This window comes from Bactrocera tryoni, chromosome 3 (assembly GCF_016617805.1).
Source record: "Bactrocera tryoni isolate S06 chromosome 3, CSIRO_BtryS06_freeze2, whole genome shotgun sequence".
NCBI lineage: Eukaryota > Metazoa > Arthropoda > Insecta > Diptera > Tephritidae > Bactrocera > Bactrocera tryoni.
Genome location: NC_052501.1, coordinates 64,987,230 through 64,993,519, shown reverse-complemented (window position 1 = coordinate 64,993,519; position 6,290 = coordinate 64,987,230).

The window sequence follows — 6,290 nt, the reverse complement described above, 5'->3', positions numbered from 1 at the left end:
GCTCGGTACAAGTCGCAAGCGTAACTCGTGCAGGTGTGTCCCTTTGCTAAAATCAGCCTAAATATAGGCAAAGTTTAAAATTAAATATTATTCTTAGTAGCTGGGCCGGAGAAATATCGTCGGAATAAAACCGATGAGCTTGCAAGAAAAAGCACCCTTACCAAAAACCCATCTAGATGGAAACGAGCAGGTGTTCCTCCGTCGTTTAGGTGTTTGGCATAATGGTCTAAGCAGAAAAATAGCAAGAAATTAGAAGCGATAGAAAAAGGGTGATAATTTAATAATGACACTACTTACGGACCATTTCTTTACCAAATTTTTGTTAAATTTTTATATTCTTATCATCCATGAGGCACCAACTTTATGGCCTGTTTGTGCTATCATATGAAACCCGCTATTTAAACGCATTCTGTTGTGATTGCAGCGACGTCTGCTGGCGGCAAAGCGGTTGTCCTTCTTTCTTTTTAGCATATATTGTATTTTTGCAATATCCCGTTCGGTCGGCATTCACAGCATATATTTTAAATATTAAAGCGCACAATGCACCTTTCACTTTTCACTCAAACGTGCTAGCATTCGTGCTTGAAGCCGGCGAACATTACACACGTTGGTGCGCCAAAAATTGTGCGAAATTTCACAAACAGCTCAAAAACAAGGCAACGAAACATATATGAAAGCATACATATATGTGCATGTGTGAGTGAATGCATAAATGAATGAGTGCTGGAAGTGCGGAGCGGCGCTGCGGCAAATATATGTACGGATGTGAAAAATAAATCAACAAAAATAGCCACTGTTGCATACTTGCAGGCGTCAGAATGCCAACCAAGTGAAATGCGCCTGTGTTTAACCATTGAAAAATGCATGTAAACCAGACAGTGATACGAAAACATGTTTACGCACACACTAGCAATGAAAAAAATTTAAATGAATTATTTTTTGCTTGCTTTTTCTTGTGTGCAAACGCAAAAATGCCACACACACACTCGCTTACAAACAAATACGGATTTGCAACAATGTGCATGGCGGAGAAATTAAAGAGCTGCGAGGGAACAATGGCAGAAGCAGTCACAAAAAATGTTCCTACATACTTCGGCTCACAAAAAAAGTAGATGAATACTGTACGAAAAGTAACGGAGATGCAGTGCCGGCACAATAAACCAAGGCCTACGCACACAAACAATTAACTCTATAGACACGCACGCATACATATGCATGTACATTTGTATATACATATGGCTATATGAAACTGACGGCTGCTGCTCACACTTCAGCTGTTTGATTTTATGTGTGCATGTGTTCGTAGGCACAAATGAGTAGCCCTTTGCGCCTGTTGGTATGCACCGACAAGTGTTATATGTTTATTTATGTTTGTGCCCACATAAAACCCAAGCGGAAGTGCTGAAAGCGATTACACACCGCTCCTCCATATTACGCCGTAAAGTAGACTGTCAAATATTTATTAAATGCATTTACTTGAAAGTCAGCCGCTGCTTGAAACCTGTGGCTGTGAGCTTTCAAGCAACGAAAATGTAATGTAATCAGCAGTTGCTAATTTTTCGTTCTGCATGAGTTTTCTTCTGGCGCGATTTCATAAATTTTTATGGAGATATTAATGTTGGTCTTAAGCTTTTGACATGGCCATCCCGCTTAACTGTAGAGACTCAAATTTTAAATAGAATTAGTTAACGTGATTGATTGATTGTTAAACGAGGAATGCAACTTGACCTTTGGTCTATTGTGCCCTCTCCTAAATCACAAAAACTCACCTAGCCCCAGAATATTGATAAAGTCTAATATTCTACCTCTCTTTGCCCACTCCTTCTTCCTTGGGAGGCAACTCCTTTATGATATGGAGTCCCACTATAGTGAAGGGTTCAGGTCCTACCATGTTAGTGGGTCTGCAGAGCGGGCGAGCTCATCAGCCAGTTTCTTGTGACCAGGCACTCAGATGAGGGGCGCATGGTTACATTGCGCTAGGCTAATCAGACGTTCTCTACATTCCTGCACCAAAGGCGATTTGATCTCGTAGGAAGAGACTGCTTTTAGAGCCGCTCGACTACCGCTGAGTGCGGTTGTACGTTTTTCTGCCTGGAAAATGGTCGAAAAACTTCGCATAAGTATGAAAAGTTTGGTGCGTGGTCCTGCGACCGATTTCCTCCGACGTTTTCGAGCCGTCAGTGTACCCCTAGATCGTAGTATCCCTCAGCAACAGCTCGATAGTGGAATCATTCCATTCAGCCTTGCTGCCAAGGGTAATCTTAAACGAATTCGTTAAGTTAACCTTTTAGTAATGTTGTTCCTTGGGAGAAGGGTTGGTACCACTTAACTCTTAAGTCCGCAGGGAATAAATTTCCTTACCTTTGCCACACCGATCTGCCGTCGTTGGTGGAAGTGTGTGCTTGGCTACCTGACCGAGGCTGCCGTCGGACAAGTGCGCACTGCCCCAGACATGCAAGTCGTTGCAGCTTCGATACTTGGAGCGTTACCGAAGTCTGTGAAGCTTTTGAGGCCCTTACCACAGCGCCAAACGTGAGTATCGGTAGTACGATCATGGTGCACAACCACCTAACAATCCTTGGCTTGCAGCCACAGGATTTTCCACTCAAATTTACCTCTGGCTATAATAACAATGTTACCTTGGCAGTGAATTCCATTGTCAGTTAGCAATACTAGTAGGTCGTCCACGACAAGACTCCACAGCACTCCCCTTGTGGGCAGCCCCTTGTTGTAGCAAGACGAATCCTTCTATGTCCTACTGTGGTTTCAGTTATTCTGGTACGGAATATGCTCTACATTCGTTTTCTCCAGTACCCTGGCTATGCTCTAGTGAGACGTGTTGTCAAAAGTACTTTCGATATCTACGAAGACTCAGAGCCTCACTTCCCCTTCTTCCAGCAAACTCTCTATCTGCGCAGTTAGCGAACAGTATTGATTCATCTGCCTGCTCTGTAAGCATGTCGAAAAACCTGCAGTGGTGCAATTTTCAGCGCCTTCGACCTTATTTCGTGATCGGCGATCTTTTCCATAATTTTTGGTAAGAAGGAAGTTAGACTAATTAGCCTGAAGGATTTTTCCAGTGAATAGTCCTTCCTACTTTGGGTATAAAAATCACCTTCGCGGTCCTCCATATTTGAGAAATATACGCCAATGCAAAGCAATCCCTCATCAGGCGAACAAGGTATGGCAGAAGAACCTGTTCTCCCTTTTGTAATAGTGCTGGAAAGATGCCGTCCACTACCGGAGACTTGAATTTCTCGAACGAAGCCATAGCCCACTTGAACGAGTCGCAATTGCCTTACGATTACCCAATCTGAAGGAGACGGCTTGTATTCGATTATTAGTAGATACTAGCCTTCTCGAATTGTCAATAGGTCTTTCTTCCGCGCTAGTCTTATACGTCGTTTTTGGTATGGAGGTGAAATTTTCACAGAACCTCTTAAAGCTTGCCTGCTTTGTAGACCTAGTCTCCATGTTATATGAGGTTAGGTTGCTTTTATATTCCTCCCAGAACTCTGTACGTTTCTACTCTTAGCGCGACCCTTGTAATTCTATGATCCGACAAGAAGGACTCCGTTGACACCTTGGGTTCACAACCCACATTTTCTATAGCTTAGTTAGTACTAATTATTTATTCTAAAAGAGTCTCATCTCGTTTGTTGCAGTCCGTACTGCCCGAATCCGTGTATTGAGCCTTCGCAGCACTTCCTTAGGTCAGGGGTAGCTTGTGTCGCCTACAGTGACTCACCTGTCTATCCACAGCCTCTGGGGGTGCTGTAGATGCCTCTCCCGGAAAATAAGCTGAAGCCAGAACGAAGTCTGCTCGCTGTCCCTGGCTTACACTGCAACAAGAACTCTGAGATACAAAAGAAGTCAATGTTGCTCCTGGCTACTACACAAGCTCAACTTGTATAAACAAATTTAGGGAAACTTCTGCTCACTTTTCCACAATATCTTGGTTTAGACCAATTGTAATTCAATATTCGGCCTTAGGGTCGTTGTGAGATGGCTGTTCGAGAAGATGCTTGCGGTTGCGACTAAACAGAATTTGCACTCCAGGTTCCTTTATATCATACTGCTAGAGGATTTCCAAGAAGCAGTTTACGGTCCTTTGTGAAATCAAAACTGCTAGGTAAAAATGAAGAATTTTTTTCTAGACTCTATAAAACTATTTGAACTTAACACAAGTACAGACCTATTAGATAGTGCATAGTATTATTTAGTCCTGTTTTCACCTCCTAGTTTCAGTTGCGCCAATTTCGAAAACTACGTCTTTATTTTACTTTTGAAGTCAATTTAAAGTTTAAAAATTTCTTCCAACTTTTTCGATGCTTTAATGCAACGAAACGATTAATTTTGTAACGTAAACTACGATTTCAACTAAAACATAAATTTGAGTTATACGCACATAAATCTGTTCACGCTTAATACCGAAAATTATGTGCCAAGTTGACCAACCGACCGAAACTACTGACCAAACCGTTGAGGCTAACGGTAGTCACACCATTCACACGAAAACGAAAGAACAGAGCGAGTCTGGGAGAGTACAGAAAGCGGTCGAGACACAGCGAGTGCGGGAGGTGAAGATTGTAAAAAACTTCGGGGTATAACTCTACTATAAACAAAGTAGAATGGCAACAACAAAACTAACATTTGACTACATGTAAGTGAGTGCTTGCAAGAATATGTGTATTTACATATGTATATGTAGATAGATGTGACTATAAGCACGAGAAGTGTTTGATAGGCTTGTAAAGTTAAGAATTTCTTCAATTTCTCTATTGGATTTTCGAACACGCTTCTATGATCTAGCAGGATATCAGTGCCTGTGCCTGTAAGCATTCTGATTCTCGAGAACATTGAGTAATCGAAGTTCGTATATTGGAATTGGTGTTGGAGAAGGAGATAAATGGAGTGGCAGAAAACTATTTAGTAAGATGACTGTTCGTCATTTGATATCTAGAAAATCATTGTGTAATGCTGGAATACTTTATAGTTGACGACTATACCAAGGACTGAGATCAATAGATTTTCCAATGGAAGTTGTGATGCAGACTGGCCAGCTGGGGAACCAACTGGTTTATAGGTGCATTAGTTTTGAAATTGTGAATCATGCCTCTTTGTATTCTCATTTGAGTTTCTAACTTGCATGCGATGCGTGTCTTCATATTAAGTTGTAAATTAAGGCCTTTTCAATTGTTAACCCGCTTCTGCAGAGCTTATAGTTTTTATGAGTGATCTTGGAAAGACTACTAACTCTCAGAAAAACAAAGAGCTATGGGGAATCAAGTCCTTGTTACAGAAGTCTTTAAAATCTATAGGTATAAAAATAAAAAGACATTTTATATATATGTTCCTGATAGACTTCGTAACGGATGGACCAATTACAATGAACCGACGATCTTTAGGAGGGGCCAGAAAGTGTTTCTGTAAAGTTTTTTGGCAATCGGGACTTTTTTGTATAATCTTATATGAACTAGCGATGCGCATACCTTTTTTCATTTTTAAATACAGTTGTGATGACCTTGATGTGTTTACTTCTCCTTGCACGATCAGGGCACGATATGCCACATAATTAATTTAGTTATTTTTTATTAATCTATTTTATTTAACAATTTTTATACCCTTCGAACATGTTGCTACAAAATTAAGATATCTTGATAAAACTTGGTACCCTTATTTCTTGGAGGAGTTCGTAGATGGGCGTAATCGGATCACTGCTACGCTCAAACTACGTCACTAATCGAAAACGGATAAAAGGCCATAACTAAGCACTAAATTGAAATATAGAACTGTAATTGAGACAGGAGATCGCGATATCGCAGTAGCTAAAGTACCTGTTGGCAAACAAATTTTCAAAAGTGACCGTGGCTCTGTCCTCTAATATGTTTAATGTACATATCTCCTAAACCACTAAATCTACAATAACCAAACTTGTTGAGCGCATATACCGACACTGAGAAATAGATAAAATCGGTTGATAAACATGCTTACTCTCGGTACTGTTAAAAACGACTAAAAGTGCGATAAATCAATGCCTATCTAAGTCAGGGACATAAAAACTCGAGATGTTATCAGAGTTGGTATGAGAGCAGGAGTAAAAACTAAACGACGAGCATGGTACCACCCATAGAAAGGCCGCAGTGTGAAAATGGGTTAAATTTCATTTGATCACTATCAAGAAGTAATCAATATAACGGAATAAAACTTTGCACGAATAATGCCCTTAGAGTTCAAATTCAACAGAAATTGTTCAAGTCTCTAGGTACCGAATATGTGAACCCCAAAAT